This window comes from Bufo bufo, chromosome 7, assembly GCF_905171765.1.
Source record: "Bufo bufo chromosome 7, aBufBuf1.1, whole genome shotgun sequence".
Lineage (NCBI taxonomy): Eukaryota > Metazoa > Chordata > Amphibia > Anura > Bufonidae > Bufo > Bufo bufo.
Window position 1 is genome coordinate 164920754 of NC_053395.1, and position 19364 is coordinate 164940117.

At 42.6% G+C, this 19364-nt stretch overlaps 1 protein-coding gene across 1 annotated transcript in view; it reads left to right on the forward strand.

The window, feature by feature from the left end:
* Positions 1–18059: 18059 nt before the first annotated feature.
* LOC121008805 (putative methyltransferase DDB_G0268948) overlaps positions 18060–19364 on the forward strand; it is a 415162-nt gene continuing 413857 nt past the window's right edge. The window contains exon 1 of the mRNA XM_040441500.1: positions 18060–18092. The gene's annotated coding sequence lies outside the window, so the exon portion shown is untranslated. The remainder of the gene's footprint in view (positions 18093–19364) is intronic.

A 19364-nucleotide genomic window follows, 5' to 3' on the forward strand; every position in this document is an offset into this window, starting at 1 on the left:
GGGGTAAAGAACCATTGTAAAGGATCAGAGTCAAATAACGTTTTTCCAAAAGACTGTATTGGTCCTTCTGAATCAGATAATATTACAGGCTCTGGTTCTACGGATTGAGTTTCCTCTTGAATAGCTTCTTCTTTGAGTTTCTTCTTGAGTATCTTCCTTGAGACACAACTTAAGGCGATTTCGATGCACTACACGTAATTTGTCCTCTTGGGTAATCTCATAAGTATCAGTCTATGGATTGAGAATAGCGGTAATGGTGTAAGGTTCTCTCTCCCATTTGCTATCTAATTTGCTGGTACAATGGTTGTTTTTTAACCACACACGGTCACCAATTTTGAGAGGTTCTGCTTTGGCAGATTGGTTATAATCTTTCTGTTGTTTTTCATGAGCATGTTCCATGCGTTGTTGAACAATTTCTTGTGCATCAATTAAATGTCACGGCGGATAGTATCTCAGATATACAGACAACCAAATAAACAAGTGTCTAGGCGAGATGCTGGGGAATGGTCACCTCCTAGCATATCCCTGACTTCTGTCCCTACGCTGCTAAGCCCACATTCAGACCTTGATGGTAGGAATAATGTGTCCTCGTGCCTGGACTGCAAACATCCTAGAATCCCTGAGATGGTGAAAGGGGAGAAGGGGCAGAAGACACACAAACAGCCTAGACCGCAAATAACAAAAACAGAAACCAAACTTATCTGAGCTGGAACAGACAATCCTTCCTTCCTTGAATCCAAGGCCAGACTGAATTCTATAACCCGCGCGGCCCTCTGGGAGTGAAGGCAATTTAAGCCAATGACCCCACCCAGAGCACCTGAAGGAAGGCGGATCCAGCATAATTCCAAAACAAATGGTTAGACTTGTGCTGCCAATCTGACAGACCTCCGCACACCGTCCGAGCAGGGCATGACAGTACCCCCCTTCTACGGGTGACCTCCGGGCACCCGGACCAACCTTATCCGGGTGGGCTCTGTGAAAAGCCCTAACCAGTCGGCTGGCGCTGACCTCCAGCGCCGGAACCCACATCCTCTCCTCAGGGCCGTATCCCCTCCAGTGTACCAGGTACTGAAGGGAACCCCAAAGAACTCTAGAGTCAAGAATCCTGGAGATCTCAAACTCTAAATTCCCATCGACCAGAACAGGAGGAGGAGGCAATGGTGATGGTTGCACCGGTCTCACATATTTTTTCAATAAAGATCTATGGAACACATCATGGATCCTCCAAGTCTGCGGAAGATCCAGCCGAAACGCTACTGGATTGATCACCGCAGATATTTTGTACGGGCCGATAAATTTTGGCACAGTTTCCAAGATGGCACTCTCAATTTAATATTTTTAGTGGACAACCACACCAGATCACCCACACACAGGTCCGGACCAGTCACAGGTCTCTTGTCAGCCATTCGCTTATATCTCTCACCCATCGTCTCCAAATTCACTTGTATCCTCCGCCAGATAGAAGATAAGGTAGAAGAAAACCTTTCCTCCTCTGGCATCCCAGAGGAACTAGTCCCCGAAAAGGTACCAAACTGAGGATGAAAACCATATGCGCCAAAAAATGGCGACTTACCTGGGGATTCCTGCCTACGGTTATTCAAAGCAAACTCCGCTAGGGGCAGGAATGAGGACCACAAAGCACCTCAAGTAGGTCTCCAGGTTCTGATTAGTACGCTCCGTCTGTCCATTCGACTGCGGATGGAAAGCCGAAGAGAACGAAAGTTGAATGCCAAGCCGAGAGAAAAACGCCCTTCAGAACCTGAATGACAAACTGTGTGCCCCTATCAGAAACCACATCCGAAGGAATTACATGCAATTTCACGATATTATCAACAAAAATTTGCACAAGAGTCTTGGCCTTAGGCAGACTAGTTAACAATATAAAATTAGTCATCTTGCTAAAACGGTCAACTACCACCAAAATTACTGTTTTCCCCGAGGAACTCGGTAGATCCGTAATAAAGTCCATGGACAAGTGCGTCCAAGGACGAGACGGAATAGATAAAGGAAGGGTTGAAACATCCGGTCGAGTATGAGCAACCTTAGATCGTGCACAGGTCACAGTACCCAGCATGATTCCAAAACAAAACAAATGGTTAGACACGTGCTGCCAATCTGACAGACCTCCGCACACCGTCCGAGCAGGGCATGACATTAAATGTCTTTGGTGCTCACTCACCCAATCAGTTTTTGGTAGAGGGTTGATTGCATCAGGCACTTGTACGCACTTGTATGATCAGCAGGTAGTGTACCTTGTCGGCCAAACATAAGATAGTAAGGTGTATACCCAGTAGAACAATGAATAGTGTTATTGTAGGTGTACATCAATTTAGGCAGTAGAGTAGGCCAATCCTTTCTTGTAGCAGGTGGTACCGCTCTTAGCATCTCAATTAAAGTTTGATTCATTTTCTCGCAAAGCCCATTCCCTTGGGGATGGTAGGCTGTGGTCCTGATTTTCTGGCAATTGTGAAATGTACACAGTTCTTTGAAGAGTTGCGACTCAAAGGCAGATCCCTGATCTGTAAGGATTCTTTCTGGGCATCCATATGGCAACAAGAAATGTTCCCAGAAGGCATCTGCAGTTGTTTTAGAGGTCAAGTCCTTGACAGGTACGGCTACAACAAATTTAGTATAATGGTCATAGGCTAGCGTATGTGTAACCTAAGCGACTTGGTTCCAGCTTCACATGGTCAATTGCAACTATTTCTAGCGGTGTTTAGTGTTGAGCGCGAATATTCGAATATCGGCACTTCGATAATTTGCGAATATTTCTAATATAGTGCTATAAATTCGATATTTCGAATATTCTTTATTTTTTTTTTTTTTATTGTTATTTTTTTTTCTTTCCCACTTCCCAAAAGTAGTTCTTACCTGTCCTTAGGATTCCTGGCTTCCTGGCTGCTCCAGTCAGTGCCCGTTGCCGCTTCTGACGACTTCCGTGCTCATGGAGCGTCCCCATCACCATGGGAACGTCTCCATACTAGAATGTACTGTCGGATTTGAGAATTACGTTGAAATCGCAATTTGATTAATTCAAGTTATAATAATCGAATTGCGATTTCAACTTAGCACTGCTATATTCCATATTCGTTATTATAGCCTAATATGGAATATAGCAGTGCTAAGTTGAAATCGCAATTCGATTATTATAACTTGAATTAATCGAATTGCGATTTCAACTTAGCACTGCTATATTCCATATTCGTTAATTCTAGCCTAATATGGAATATAGCAGTGCTAAGTTGAAATCGAAATTCGATTATTATAACTTGAATTAATCGAATTGCTATTTCAACTTGGACCTGGTTTACTATGGTTGGCTTGGTAGAATTAGCGAATATGACGAATGTATTCAACATATTCCTCAAAACGAAGATAACGAAGTATTCTCCATCTTGGTTTTAGCTACCTATTCGTCAACTTCGCTAATTCTAGCAATCAAATAGGAAGGTTGACTATAGAGACACCTGTGTTTAATTCGCTATGCGATTATATTACTTTGCTTTTTTTTATTTTTTATAAATAGAATCATTATAATAATCAAGCATTTAACTATTCAATTTTTTTTTTAAAAAAGCAAAGTAATATAATCGCATAGCGAATTAAACTTAGCTGTCTCTATAGTCAACTTTCCTATTTGATTGCTAGAATTAGCGAAGTTGACTAATAGGTAGCTAAAACGAAGATGTAGAATACTTCGTTATCTTCGTTTTGAGGAATATGACGAATACATTTGTCATATTCGCTAATTCTAGATATCAAACCAATAGGAAAGTAGCCTTAAGTTAAAATCGCAATACGCGATTATTTAAATCGCATAGTAATCGCGATAACTAGAATAATGACGAATATTCGATTTCGACGAATATGAAACGAATATTCTATCGAATATTCGCGAATTTCGTCGAAATCGAATATGGCACCTGCCGCTCATCACTAGCGGTGTTCGGCTTAGGGCTCTTTCACACTTGCGTTGTCCGGATCCGGCGTGTACTCCATTTGCCGGAATTACACGCCGGATCCGGAAAAACGCAAGTGAACTGAAAGCATTTGAAGACGGATCCGTCTTCAAAATGCGTTCAGTGTTACTATGGCACCCAGGATGCTATTAAAGTCCTGGCTGCCATAGTAGTAGTGGGGAGCGGGGGAGCAGTATACTTACAGTCCGTGTGGCTCCCGGGGTGCTCCAGAATGACGTCAGAGCGCCCCATGCGCATGGATCACATGATCCATGCGACACGTCATCCATGCGAGTGGGGCGCCCTGACGTCACTCTGGAGCGCCCGGGGAGCCACACGGACGGTAAGTATACTGCTCCCCCGCTCCCCACTACACTTTACCATGGCAACCAGGACTTTAGCGTCTTGGCAGCCATGGTAACCATTCAGAAAAAGCTAAACGTCGGATCCGGCAATGCGCCGAAACAACGTTTAGCTTAAGGCCGGATCCGGGTTAATGCCTTTCAATGGGCATTAATTCCGGATCCGGCCTTGCGGCAAGTGTTCAGGATTTTTGGCCGGAGCAAAAAGCGCAGCATGCTGCGGTATTTTCTCCGGCCAAAAAACGTTCCGGTCCGGAACTGAAGATATCCTGATGCATCCTGAACGGATTTCTCTCCATTCAGAATGCATTAGGATAAAACTGATCAGGATTCTTCCGGCATAGAGCCCCGACGACGGAACTCTATGCCGGAAGAAAAGAACGCAAGTGTGAAAGAGCCCTTACAATGAGATGTAAGAGTGCTTTTTGGTCATGTTTTTCATTTCTTCCAACAGCACAGGTGGAACACTCTCGACACCACTTTTCAATGTCTCCTCTCATCCCGATCCAGTAGAATATTCTATGGATGGTGGCTTCTGTTTTCTGCCAAAGTGTCCTGATTGATCATGGTACATCTCAAGAATTATTCTTGCATCTCGGCGCGGTATTAAGATTTGATACAGACGATCCCAGGTACTTGGATCTGAGGTCCTTCTTAATAGTAGGCCTTTCTGTAGAAAGATGTGTTTTCTGTGTGTCCATAGTTTTGACAATTCTGGATCAGCATTCCTCCTGCGGATTCTTTCTAGTGTTCTTCCGCTGGTGAAGAAATCTTGCAGTTCACCCAACACTCTGCTTTCATTTTGCAGCTTGATCCATCTCTCTTTGTCCACTTGAGATTTTGGATCCACTTGTTGAAGGTTAAGGACCTTTTTCCCTTTGATGGTGATAATGCCTTGGTGTGCAAAATTTTTGTAGAAGGATGGCATTTCTACCTCTTCCCAAACATCTTCTTGTCTAATTGGGTCGGCAGACGGGATAATGCATCCGCATTTTCATTTGCTTTTCCTGTTCTGTATTTAACGGTGAAATTATAGTTAGCAAGGCGTGAGGCCCATCTTTGTTCTAATGCTCCCAACTTGGCGGTGTTAAGATGCGCTAGCAGGTTGTTATCTGTGAAGGCCACAAATGGTGTTGCGGCAAGGTAATCTTTAAATTTCTCTGTAACAGCCCACACGAGTGTGAGGAATTCCAATTTGAAGGAACTATAGTTTTGGTCGTTTCTTTCAGTACCTCTAAGAGATTTACTAGCGTAGGAAATGACTCTTTCTTTACCTTCTTGTATTTGCGACAAAACCGCTTCCAGGCCTTTCTTACTGGCATCTGTGTAAAGAATGGCTGTTGGTAATCCGGATAGCCTAAGATTAGTGGTTCTGTTAACTTCTTCTTCAGGAGCTGGAAGGCAATTTCTCTTTCGGTGTTCCATTCAACTGGTATTGGAGATTTCTGATACCTTTTAGGATGTCCTCTCAGAAGTTCTAATATTGGCTCTGCAATTTGGGCAAAATGAGGAATAAAGCATCTGTAGTATCCTGCCTAACTGAGAAAACTTCTCACTTCTTTCACTGTAGTAGGAGTAGGCCAATTTCGGACTGCGGCTATCTTCTCTGGATCCGGTTTAACACCTTCAGAGCTGACAATATGCCCTAAGTATTTGACTTCTGGCTTCAGTAGATAACACTTAGATGGTTTGACTTTGAGTGCATGTTTAATGAGGACTTGAAAAACTTTGGCCAGATGTTTCAAGTGATCTTCATAAGATTTGGAGTAGATGATGACATCGTCTAAGTATAACAGAACGGTTTCAAAATTTTTGTGGCCCAGACAACGCTCCATTAATCTTTGAAAAGTTCTGGGCGCATTGAAAAGTCCAAAAGGCATGCAGTTGAACTCAAATAGGCCCATAGGGGTGGTAAATGCAGTCTTCTCACGATCTTCAGGTGCCATTGGTACTTGCCAGTATCCACTGGTTAAATCAATTGTAGAGAAGTAGGCTGAAGATTCTAAAACTGTCAAGGATTCCTCTATGCGTGGTAAAGGGTAAGCATCCTTGTGAGTGATTTGGTTAATTTTTCCACACAGAATCTGATGTTACCATTCTTTTTACGGACATGGAATAGCGGTGCAGCCCATGGGCTATGGCTGTCTTTGATGATATTGGAGTCCTTCATCTCCTGGATAATTTGCTTTACGGATTGGTACATAGTTGGCGGTATAGGCAGATACCTTTCCTTGATCGGTGGGTGTGAACCCGTAGGGATGGAGTGCTTAATGATATCTACTTCTCCGTAGTCTGTAGAATGCTTACTAAAGGCACGGTGATGCTCCTTAACAATTTTCAATACTCCCTCCAATTTTGGTGGTGTTCTGGCATTGAAGCATCTCCCACATGAATTTCTTTCCACCAGGATGCGCTTAAATTTTGGTCCTGTAGGTGCTGTTTCTTGATAAGTTGCTTTGTGGTAGCTGTAGCCACACTGATGACATCCTGAAACGTAACTTGGATTAGCTGTGCAATGGGATGGTATTTTGTTAGTGTTACACTGCTATCACTCAAGTTTAGGAGTCGAATAGGCACTTTACCTTCAGAGACGGTTACTAGGCTTCTTGCAGCTCTAACTAGAGGATGGTCTTCCAAAACAACTGGCTCTACCAGGGCTTGGTAGTCTTGACCCTGAATTCCAACTATAGCTCAGCACCACAAGAGGGTTTTGGTATTGGGTTTGAGAATCACAGGTTGATTATCCCGGATGCGGACACAACATATTTATCCTTTTTCGTTGGCGAATCTCTGTTGCGCATTTAGTACACGGATGGTTTGTTGGATCACCTTCTTAGAAGCAGGAGAGGCAGTAGGCACTGACTGGTGCAAGGCTTCCAGCATCTCAACATTCATTCCTAGGACTATTGGAGGGTTGTTGTTATTTTCTCTGACTTGTACCACAATAATGCCTTGTCGAGATAGTGTAGTTCCTCCTACTTGAATGGTAGGTTCCCAATAACCATATATTGGTACAGGTTTGCCGTTACTGGCTATGAGACTCAGCCAGGATTCTGGGGGCTGGGTAAGTGGATTTTGGTCCCAGTATTTTTCAAATGCTGCTTGTTGGATGGTAGTGACTTGGGATCCTGTGTCATCTAGGGCAACAAAAGGAACTCCATTTATTTGAAGTGTCACTTCTGGACGGGATCCTACGTATCTGGACATCCAATAGGGATCTTCTGGACCTATTGATTTACCTCCCGAGGGGTGGTCCTTGGCCTTGGGGGTCGCCCGTTTAACTGCCAGCAGGTTGCTTCAGTATGGCCTGACTTGTGACAGTATGTGCAGATAGGCCGCTTAGGGGTGCTAATGCGGTCCGGAGAGCGTCCACCCAAATTTCTGGAATAAGTCTCTTTATAGTCAGGAGGGAAGAGTCTTCTGGACACAGGTTTCTCATCCTCCAGCAATACTGTTTTTTCCCACTGTTCCAACTTTTGGTGAACTTTCTCCAGACTTCTAGTCAGGAATTGGACTTGCTCAGTAAGGGCAGCAACTACGTCAGGAATTGGGGCTTGGGTTGCCTGACTGACGACAGGTAAAGGTTTTAAAGGGGTGACCAGCTGTGCTACTGGCACTACAGCAGATCTAACAGGTTCTGTCGGTGGATTTTTTCCCAGTATACTGATAGCTAACTCTTTAAAGTCTAAGAAAGTAGCACTTGGATGCTGGGCGGCTAACATTCTTAGCTGGCTCTTTAGATTGTCTGTATTGACGCCTTCAATAAATTTCTCTTTCAGGGTTTTGTCCTGATTCTCTGCCTCACGGGGGTCTACTTGGACAACAGCTCTAAGGGCTTCCTGCAAAGATAATGCAAAGTCTCTGAGTGACTCACCCGATTGCTGTTTCTTGCTGAAGAACCTCATCTTGACCTCTGACACGGTTCTGGGTTCAAAGGTGGTGTAGAGACGTTCAAATATCTGCTCCAGTGTCCTCCTCTCTGAGCTTGGCCAGGATTTCACTTCTCTGAGAGCAGCTCCTTCCAATTGCGCAAGGAGAATCTCCATCTGTTGCTCTGGGGATACAGGGAAAATCTAAACACAGCAAGAATTTTCTCTTTAAAGTCCCTTAAAGTGTTAACTTCTCCAGAATATCGTGGGAACCAGGGGGGCCCAAAATAATAAGGCATGGTTAAAGGCATTAAGCTTGGTGCCGCAGCAGTTGGTATTATGCTGGGACCGGCTGCGGCTGCCGCAGGGGGTCCGCGGACGTCAGGCTGCACGTTATCCTCCTGCACAGACATGGTAACAGCAGGTGAATTATGGTTAGGAAAGTTAACTGTGGCTGTAGACACTTTTTGTGCGGCGTTGCTATGGGCAACAGCTATCTTGCGGGTGTATGGCCCTTTAAGAAACTTGGTGCCGGCTGAATGCAGTGCTTGAATAGCGCTTGTTTAAATCTCTGACAGCGCACCTGGCTATCGACGCTCCTTATAATTAGCATGGGCAAATCGCAGTACTCACAGGTTGCGATTACTACTTGGGGGACGGCAAGCAATGCGATCCTTTCCTCTCCGTTAGTTCGCATGTGAAGTCTCGCGACTTTTGGGTATGCGCACGTCACACTCTCCTCCCGTGCGCGGCGTCTCACTCTGATGTGCTGCAAACAGAGGAGGCGGCACTGCGTTTGCATATAGGATCGGCCTCCCAGAATTGATACAGCAACAGGTTGGACGGGCTGGCCAGACAATTTTGCATAAATGGGCGGCACTAAGTTTTCCCGCTCTTCAGGGGGTGTCACAAGCTTATCCACAGTGATGGCGCAGTATTTTTCAAACATGAAGGCCTCCAGTGGCCATTTTAAGTGCAAAGGGGCTTATTCCCATACGACAGTCTTTTAAATAAGGCGCAGGGGTTAAAATCCTGTTTGTGACGCCAAAATTCAGATGTGGCGTGCCAGAACCGCAGGGGCGACACGTGAGGTGCACGGTGGGGCGATGAGGGGAAGTAATAATACAGTTCATCGGGTTACTCACGGTTAGCAGAAAGCCTCCCTGGGCCGGCATCACAGTGATGAGGAAGACAGCACAAAATCCTCCGGGGCACACTCTGTGGTAGGGGAGCACCAGCCTAGATGGAGGTTGAGGAGCCCTTGATGACGGCGGTTTTTAGGGTGCTTGTGGTGGCTGGGTCCCTTGGTGGTATTTGTCGTGACGCTAGTACCGTTTATGGTGGTGCAACCAGTTGTAGTAGTATTGAAGAATGAGGTAGATAGTGGTAGGATACCACTCACAACTTTTACTGTAGCTGGTTTTAGTTGCAGCATATACATCCAGACAGAATCTCTTGGTATTTAGAGGAATTCTGTTGATCCACTTTTATTAGGTTTTGGTTAGGTCCTGACTCAGGCTGTGGTTCTGTATAGGTCTTACTGGTAGGTGACTTGCTTCAGGTCCCTTTTCAACCAGTGTAGTTTGGTGAGGTTGCCCGTGGCTAAAGAATCCTTAACCTGGATTCCCAAAGGTCTTTGATGCTTGGGTAGTGGCTATTATCCTTTGGTCTTAAGTCCTTTCTTGACTTTGTCCCTTCTTGGACTAGACTTTTACCTGAGCAGTTTTGTGCTCGATCTGTACACTCTCTAACTAACAGAAGACTGACCACAGATAAGACCTGAGCTAGGCTAGATGTCGCAGAGTGGTGCTATCCCCATCTAGTGGTGGGATGTATAAAGCACACTTGCCCAGCCTATGAACAGGGATACAACAGGTAATGTAATGCAAAATGACATGCAACACAGTAATGCAGTTTTTCAGTAATTTTGCAGTTCCTACGTGTCCTGAGTGGGACGCTGCACTGGCTATATATAATACTCGTACTATAAATTCTATTGCATGTGACTTGGCTAAATCTCTTAATCATACCTCTATCGCTGTCTCGGTCTATGGTGTGTGCTGTGAAACTGTAGCTACACTTGTAGTTGCCCGCGGCAACATGTTGCTGTGTGTGCATGCGGTGGCAGTGTCTCGGCCTTCTGGGTGATTGCTGTGACATGGTTGCCACGCATGTTGTTGCCTGCGGCAACGTGTAGCTTTCCTATGTTTGTATGTGCACTTCCCCTTTAAGTGGCTTCCTCCCCTTGTCTGGTGTTGGAAGGGTTAACTCCCTTCCTAATGTTTAAACACTGGGTTTATGTGTGTGTGGGTGTGGCTGCTTGGGCTATTTAGCCTCTGCTGGATGCCTGACGCTGAGGGGGTACTCCAGCTATGGTGTATGCTGGAGTTATCCTCCTGGTCTTCATATGCCATCTGTCCAGTGAGGGCCACCCTTGTGGTCATAGAAGATATAAGATGTTCTTGTGGTGTCTCATGTTATTGCAGCTATGGTCTCCTGGGTTCCTGTGTGGTTTTTGGTGTGTGCTGTGTCCTTTTATGTTGGTGTGGACACTAGCACTTGTGCACGGGTTCCAGTCAGTGTGTCTGTGGCAGGTAAGTGTGTTATGGGTGTCGCTTACCTGCCATCTCCATATGCTGTATGTGTTCCCCTCTCCTTGCAGCCTGGCCTCAGATAGAGACTCCTGTTCCTCCATTACTGGGATGAACAGGTTGTCTCTCCCCTGCTCCTATGTGAGGGATTACCAGGGCGACTTAGGGTTTCTAGGAATCCTGAGTATGAGTCGTCCTACCATCGGTGTCCGCTCATACAGTGAGGAGTCAGGGAGAGGATTAGGGTCGCGGTAGGAGGTGACCTGCTCCCTTATTACTCCCTTTGGCCAGGCTGATCCCCTTTACCCTTTGACACCGCACGGTTTCCCCCACTCCCCGCCGTGACAATCGCCTTATCAGATATGCTTTTAGATCTACAAGGCGTAAGAGGAGCAGTGCTAGAAACTAGATTTGCTGTGGATTATCTGTTACTTAAGCATAATATAGGATGTCAAGATTTTAAAGGAATGTGTTGCTTTAATTTATCTGACCATTCCAGATCAATCCAGTCCCATATTCAAGCGTTACATGAAATTGCTAATAATGGCTTTTTGAAGTAGGATGATAGCGCAATAAGTAGAATTTATTTAAATACCCAATATTGACTGAATATATATACTGACTCCTAAGATCATGTATTTGCGTATCAAAGATAGTTAGATGATGTATCAATAGTTTTTGGCAAATGAGAATCCAGTACAGTCAGATACAATGTGTGTATAGAATTAGCCAACGGACACTTACTGGTATGCGCACTCAGAGGCGCGTCTGTTGCTATAGCTGGATTCGTTCGCCACTTGTTACAATTCTCCTGTTGGTGTCTCTCCCAGTACTATATTCTGCTCACCTCGTGGCACGCGAGTAACTCCGGCCGGTAGCTCGCGCGCGCACAGGGAAGCGGTGTTTACTCGTTGTCCAGGAAACCTTTCGTGTGACGTCACACCCGAAGCTACGGAAGCCTCTAGGGTCCACAATACCTCCGACGCGTTTCGGAATAAACGAATTCCTTCCTCAGTGATGAATGTAGATCCTGTTTGGCCAGTTTTTAAGCGTGTTGGTTCCCATGGAGACAGCTTTTGTTTAGAAGACTTATCTTATCTTATTGATTTTCTTTCCACAAGTCCGTGGGTATACATTCCTTACTTGAGATCCATAATAGTTGGTTGCTAGTGGTGACTGGCAATTTTTGACCTCAACTCCATTTTGATTCTTGGTATTTTCCCATATATGTTTTATGGGTCCATTATTTAGTTACATTACACATATTATGAGTTACCAGGGAGTGTGAGTTATAAAAAAGCTAATAATTCAATTTCATGATTGAGGCCAATGGGAGCCAGGGTATTTAGATTATATATCCATTCACTCTCCCTACGAGACATCAATTTAATATAGTCGCCTCCTCTAGGATCCTGCCTTACTTGTTCTATGCCTCCAAAGGAGGAACCTTCAAATCTACCTTTGTGTTTCTCAGTGAAGTGACGTAACAATGGATGGCCTTCAAACTTCTTAGTAATGTTTTTTTATATGCTCCCATATTCTGATTTTTAGTACATGTTTGGTCCTCCCTACATAAATCTTCCCGCAGAGGCATTTTATATGATAGATGACCCCCTTAGAATGACATGTGAGGTGATTTTTTATTTTATATGTGTTGTTTCCAGTGGTGATTTCCTTAATAGTTTATTTTTGTCTTCAAGCTAGGCAGGCCTTACATGTTCTACATGGAAAAAAACTGTTTCTATCATCAGGCAGAGATGGTTTCTTTCTGTTTCCACCATTATTAGTTCTAATGGATGGAGCTATTATGTTTTTTGACTTCCTGAAAATAAATTTTGGTACCATGGGTAGTTTTTCCCCAATAACTTTGTCATGTTTTAAAATATCCCAATGTTTTTTTATAATTTGTCTGAATTGGAATTCTTTTCCATGATACTAGATTATTATAGGTATATTAAAATCAGGGACGTCATTTATTTTGTTGTTTTTGTTCTTATTAATTTTATCTTTATTTTTTTTGTACAAGTGATTTCCGCTCTATTTGTAGGACCTCATGTTTGATTTTTTCAAGTTCAGTCACATTATATCCCTTTTCCTAAAAAATTTTATGTAGGTTGTTTGTCTCATATTCAAACTGCTCACTGAGGGTACAGTTTCTTCTCAAACAGATGTATTGACTGCGTGGAATGTTAGTAAGCCAGACCGGAAGGTGGCAGCTATTCAAAAAGATAAAACTTACTGTCTGTAGGCTTGGAGTACGTCTGAGTCCAAATTTTATTATTCTGAATTTTAATGGTTAAGTCTAGGAAATTTACTTCCTGAGTACTGTAAGTGGGCGTAAATTGTAGATAATTTTTTATTTTATTGATTTTCTTTAAAAAATTCTGTAGGGATGGTTCACCCCCTTTCCATATAAAAACAATATCATCAATAAATCTCCGCCAGAGGATCAGATCCGCGTGGAGCCCGCCACTGGGTAAGATGGTGGACTCTTCCCACCACCCCGTATATATATATTGGCGAAACTCAGCGCAAATCTGGTCCCCATGGCGGTCCCCCATGTCTGTAGGAAAAAGGTTTCTTCAAATTTAAAATAATTGTGATTTAAAATAAATAAGATGCACTCCCCAAGGTACTCGATTTGTTCTGGAGGTATGCTTCCTTCTTTGTATAGAAAATATTGGGCCGTTTCCTTCCCTTTATTGTTTTCTATTACCGTATAGAGGGAAGTAACATCAAGTGTCCCCAAGATATATTCAGGTTCCCAGTCTATAGTTTCTAAGATTTGTAGGACATGTTGCGAGTCCTTTAAATAGGCTGGTAATTGTTGGACATGCTTTTGGAGAATAATATCCACATATTTAGATAAGTTACTTGTTAAACTGCCAATGCCGGAGATTATTGGGCGCCCAGGTGGCTGGGATTCCGACTTATGAATCTTAGGCAGGTAATAAAAACAGGAGATTCGTGGATATCTGATGTATGAAACCAGCTTCTTCCTTGCTTAAAATACCAATTTTTTTTCCTTTTAGTGTCAATTTATTAAGGCTCATTTTATACACTGCTCAAAAAAATAAAGGGAACACAAAAATAACACATCCTAGATCTGAATTAATTAAATATTCTTCTGAAATACTTTGTTCTTTACATAGTTGAATGTGCTGACAACAAAATCACACAAAAATTAAAAAATGGAAATCAATTTTTTTAACCCATGGAGGTCTGGATTTGGAGTCACACTCAAAATTAAAGTGGAAAAACACACTACAGGCTGATCCAACTTTTATGTAATGTCCTTAAAACAAGTCAAAATGAGGCTCAGTAGTGTGTGTGGCCTCCACGAGCCTGTATGACCTCCCTACAACGCCTGTGCATGCTCCTGATGAGGTGGCGGACGGTCTCCTGAGGGATCTCCTCCCAGACCTGGACTAAAGCATCTGCCAACTCCTGGACAGTCTGTGGTGCAACGTGACGTTGGTGGATAGAGCGAGACATGATGTCCCAGATGTGCTCAATTGGATTCAGGTCTGGGGAACGGGCGGGTCAGTCCATAGCATCAATGCCTTCGTCTTGCAGGAACTGCTGACACACTCCAGCCACATGAGGTCTAGCATTGTCTTGCATTAGGAGGAACCCAGGGCCAACCGCACCAGCATATGGTCTCACAAGGGGTCTGAGGATCTCATCTCGGTACCTAATGGCAGTCAGGCTACCTCTGGTGAGCACATGGAGGGCTGTGCGGCCCTCCAAAGAAATGCCACCCCACACCATTACTGACCCGATGCCAAACCGGTCATGCTGGAGGCTGTTGCAGGCAGCAGAATATTCTCCACGGCGTCTCCAGACTCTGTCACGTCTGTCACATGTGCTCAGTGTGAACCTGCTTTCATCTGTGAAGAGCACAGGGCGCCAGTGGCGAATTTGCCAATCTTGGTGTTCTCTGACAAATGCCAAACGTCCTGAACGGTGTTGGGCTGTAAGCACAACCCCCACCTGTGGACGTCGGGCCCTCATATCACCCTCCTGGAGTCTGTTTATGACCGTTTGAGCAGACACATGCACATTTGTGGCCTGCTGGAGGTCATTTTGCAGGGCTCTGGCAGTGCTCCTCCTTGCACAAAGGCGGAGGTAGCGGTCCTGCTTCTGGGTTGTTGCCCTCCTACGGCCTCCTCCACGTCTCCTGATGTACTGGCCTGTCTCCTGGTAGCGCCTCCATGCTCTGGACACTAAGCTGACAGACACAGCAAACCTTCTTGCCACAGCTCGCATTGATGTGCCATCCTGGATAAGCTGCACTACCTGAGCCACTTGTGTGGGTTGTAGACTCCGTCTCATGCTACCATTAGAGTGAAAGCACCGCCAGCATTCAAAAGTGACCAAAACATCAGCCAGGAAGCATAGGAACTGAGAAGTGTCTGTGGTCACCACCTGCAGAACCACTCCTTTATTGGGGGTGTCTTGCTAATTGCCTATAATTTCCACCTGTTGTCTATCCCATTTGCACAACAGCATGTGAAATTGATTGTCACTCAGTGTTGCTTCCTAAGTGGACAGTTTGATTTCACAGAAGTGTGATTGACTTGGAGTTACATTGTGTTGTTTAAGTGTTCCCTTTATTTTTTTGAGCAGTGTATTTTTGAGTGGGGTCATTTTTGAGTATTTTATATGTTTTTTCATCATTAAGTAGTCTATTAGATTCTTTTTGATAGTCTATATAATCCAATACCACTATACCCCCCCCCCCCCTTATCTGCCGGTCGGATAATGATATTATTGTTCATCTGCAGTTTTTTAATGCTCATTTGTTCTTGTTTGCTAAGGTTATGTTTGTATATTTTATTATTGTTCTTAGGATTGATTTTCCTTAAATCCCTTGTAACTAGAGTTTAAAATGTCTTGAATGACTCTGAAAATTCATTCAGAGGGTTAAAATAGGATTAATTTTTTAGTTTAGTGTGTAGAAAATTATTATTGATGACACTTGCACTCTCTTTTTCTGTCTCGGTGGAGTTATTTGTCATTTTATTTATTTCTTATAATTTTTTACACTCAAATTGTGCCTCATTTTTCTTATAGTTCTTTTTAAAAAAATGTTTTTTTAGGGCTAGATTGCGTAATTTTTTTTTAAAACAATAAAAGCATCAAAGGGGCGGAATTTAGCTGAAGGTGCAAACTTCAATCCTTTTTGTAATAAGTTTCTGTCACTATTAGTCAGTATATGTCTACTCAGATCTTTTGTCTGGTTATCTTGATTTCCTTTTGGGATAGTTTCTTTCCCCTCTGTCCTCTTTTTGTTTGTGTTTTTCTCTTGAAGTTCTTGGTTGAAAAAAATCTTTCCTCACGTTTTTTTTCACTTTACTGGTGTTCCCAGTGTTCAGTTTTGTTGAGTTTCTAGTGTTTTTACTGTCACTTTTTTGGATTATTGCACTGTAGCTCAGGGGCCTCGATGTACCTGCAGTTGAAATATTTTCATATTGATTTGGTTTATCAATAGGTGTATTTTCTAGTGAGCTAAATCTATTTGATAATTCCAATGGGCTATTTGGGATAGCTTCTGCTTGTTTCTTGTTACGGATATGGACCGTTGGAGTGAGTTAGATGATTATATCCCCTATGTCTTGGTTATCCTTTGTATGTTGTTTCCTAGATATATGGACTGTTGGGATCAGTGGGATAGTGTTCTCCTCTTGTATAGATGTTACTATGCTTACATTGTGAAGTGTAAAATCACTCTTATATGTATCATCACAATTGGTTTCATCAATGGTGTTTAGAATAGATCTATCCGACATGGTGCCTGTTGTGCCTAATGCAGTGATTTGAGGGATACAGCCTCTTTTTACTTATTATTTCCTCTTCTTTTCATTTTTATTCTGTTTTTGATAGATCACTGTAATTGAATGATATCCGGATGATCTTTAAATGGTTTTAGGCTATCAAATATTTCAGCAATCTCTCTATTAATTTTAATTAGTCCATTTTTTCTTTTTTCAATAATAAAGCACACTGCCTGCCTCGAGAAATTGTGAAACAGTTCATCCCATTCTCTTTGTGTATGATTGTCCCCCACATCACCCGCCAGGGTTTTGTAGATTTTTAACCCTTTGGGGATGATATCCCAATCAAGGTATTTCTCTAGGGAGGCCACTTCCCATAAGTCTCGCATTTCATTTATTAGTAGTCTTTCTAATTTTTTCATCATACCCAATGCTTCTTCTATTTTCTTGTGTGCAAAGTCCATGTTATCAAGGGAACCATTACTTCGCAAATTAAAAAAAATTTTTTGTACAAACTTGATTCGATCCTTCCTGTCTAACCAAAGTTCACTCATATTTTTAGTTAGTGGTGCTGGTTGGAGGGATGACAGTATGCCGCTGGGTATCTCAGGCAATTTGAATGTATATCTAAGTAAATGATCAGAGCAAAGATATTAGCGCTGCCGTCTAAGTAGGGGAAGTAAACCTGCACAATGTCAGACTATGTGTGGGCTGCGTCGCTGCAGGGTTCCAATATGGGGTTAATTGCCAAAACACCCCAATAAGTAGGGGAAACCTAATAATAATAGAAGAAAAACCGAACCCTATGCTGACTAGTTAAATGGCTTTTTGAACTAGGATGATAGCGCAATAAGTAGAATTTATTTAAATACCCAATATTGACTGAATATATATACTCACTGGTCACAGCAAGCAGAGTTTGAACAATACAGAAACTGACTGTAACTGCTATTTGGATTAAATATAGGCCTCACACACTGTCTAGAAATAAGTGTAGATTTGCTTCTCACTGGTCACAGCAAGCAGAGTTTGAACAATACAGAAACTGACTGTAACTGCTATTTGGATTAAATATAGGCGTCACACACGGCCTAGATATCGGTGCTGATTTGCTTCTCACTGGTCAAGTCAGTAGATTAGATTCACTCATCTCTAGTTTCCACTTCTTCAGAGTCCAGTGGCAGCGTGCTTTGCACCACTCCATCCTAAGCTTGGAATTGTGATGTAAAGCTATTTATAATTTTTTCTTTTTTATATTATTTTAGGATCTCAAAATGTTGACCTCAAATAGTCAGTTTTTTCACTTCTTTACTAAATAAAACCTCTCTGATTCCAGTTATTGGCCACTAAACAGCATTCCAAGTCACAGTTGTCTATTTTTGCCAAAGGGGAATGTGAAAGGTGATCTGCATGGCCTGCAGTTATATACAGAAAACTGGTTCAATCAGTCCTGAGTCATATGTTTTTCAGCAGCTACCGTATATATAGCAGTCGCATTGAGGAGCTCATGTTATTCACAGCACAGAGGTCTTAGGTAAGAGATGCTTCCATCTATTTATCTGTCGCATGTTGAGTTGACCTCAGTTTATTTTACTTTTACTGTATTTTTATATTACATTATATATAAATACATATTAATAAATTAATATTGACCCATAAGTTAAAGGGGTTGGCTACTTTCTGGCCACTTGTGCCCAATGTGTTTGTAAGACGATTATATAAGACTGCGCTTACTTATATAGTCTTTGTGGAAATTATGCACCATTTTCTATATTTCATAAGGCATTCTCCCTTTTTTGCCAAGTCTTTTGTGCTGTCCACACAGAGGTCATGTCCATTAGATGGCCGCTGATGGAGGGTCATATAACCAGGCAAATCACCTCCATGTGATGTCCTCTGCATTAAAATACACTGCAACTACACTAAGCTCTCAACAGAACTAGTGCAGATGGCAGGTGCAGTGTATCTGAACAGAAGAGACATCACATGGAGGTGATTTGTCTGGTCACATGACCCTACATCAGTGGCCATTTTATGGACTTGACCTCTGTGCGGACAGCACAAAAAACTTGGCACACAAGGGAGCACACCTTCTGAAATATAGAAAATGGTGCAGAATTTCAACAAACACTATATTCGTAAGTGCTATATAATCATCTCACAAACACATTGGTTAACAGTAACTAGGAAATGACCAAGCCCTTTAACCCCTTAAGGACCAGGTAATTTTTCACCTTAAAGACCAGACAGATTTTTTCAAATCTGACATGTCACTTTATGTGGTGATAACTCTGGAACGCTTTTACTTATCCAGGCCATTCTGAGATTGTTTTCTCGTCACATATTGTACTTCACGACACTGGTAAATTTGCATCAAAAAATTTCATTATAAAAAAATATCAAATTTACCAAAAATTTAGAAAAATTCGCAACTTTTCAAATTTCAATTTCTCTGCTTTTAAAATAGATAGTGATACCTCATATATTAGTTAAAACTTTACATTTCCCATATGTCTACTTCTTTTTTTTTTTATTGATATTTCAAAAGTTCATTACAGTCATCAGCAGTACACTGCGTGCAGAATTATTAGGCAAATGAGTATTTTGACCACATCATCCTCTTTATGCATGTTGTCTTACTCCAAGCTGTATAGGCTCGAAAGCCTACTACCAATTAAGCATATTAGGTGATGTGCATCTCTGTAATGAGAAGGGGTGTGGTCTAATGACATCAACACCCTATATTAGGTGTGCATAATTATTAGGCAACTTCCTTTCCTTTGGCAAAATGGGTCAAAAGAAGGAC